Source organism: Penaeus monodon, chromosome 29 (assembly GCF_015228065.2).
Source record: "Penaeus monodon isolate SGIC_2016 chromosome 29, NSTDA_Pmon_1, whole genome shotgun sequence".
NCBI lineage: Eukaryota > Metazoa > Arthropoda > Malacostraca > Decapoda > Penaeidae > Penaeus > Penaeus monodon.
Genome location: NC_051414.1, coordinates 6,017,957 through 6,018,194, shown reverse-complemented (window position 1 = coordinate 6,018,194; position 238 = coordinate 6,017,957).

Below are 238 nucleotides of genomic sequence, written 5' to 3'. Positions count from 1 at the left end.
CTCGGTTGACGATTGTGCTATCACGTCGACTTAATTTGTTTTCTTGGAAGAGTCGGTAAGTAAATATTTGAATTAGATGATTTTCTCGCCTTAGACGACGGGGAAGGGAGAGGGAGCTGGGGGGGGGGGGGGAGAGGAGATGGGTAAAGGGTTAAGGGTGAGGAGGAGTAGCGTTCACGCAGTACAGGTATGTTGCACGTGTGTTGGTATATGCAATCAAGTTATCAAGGGATCGATT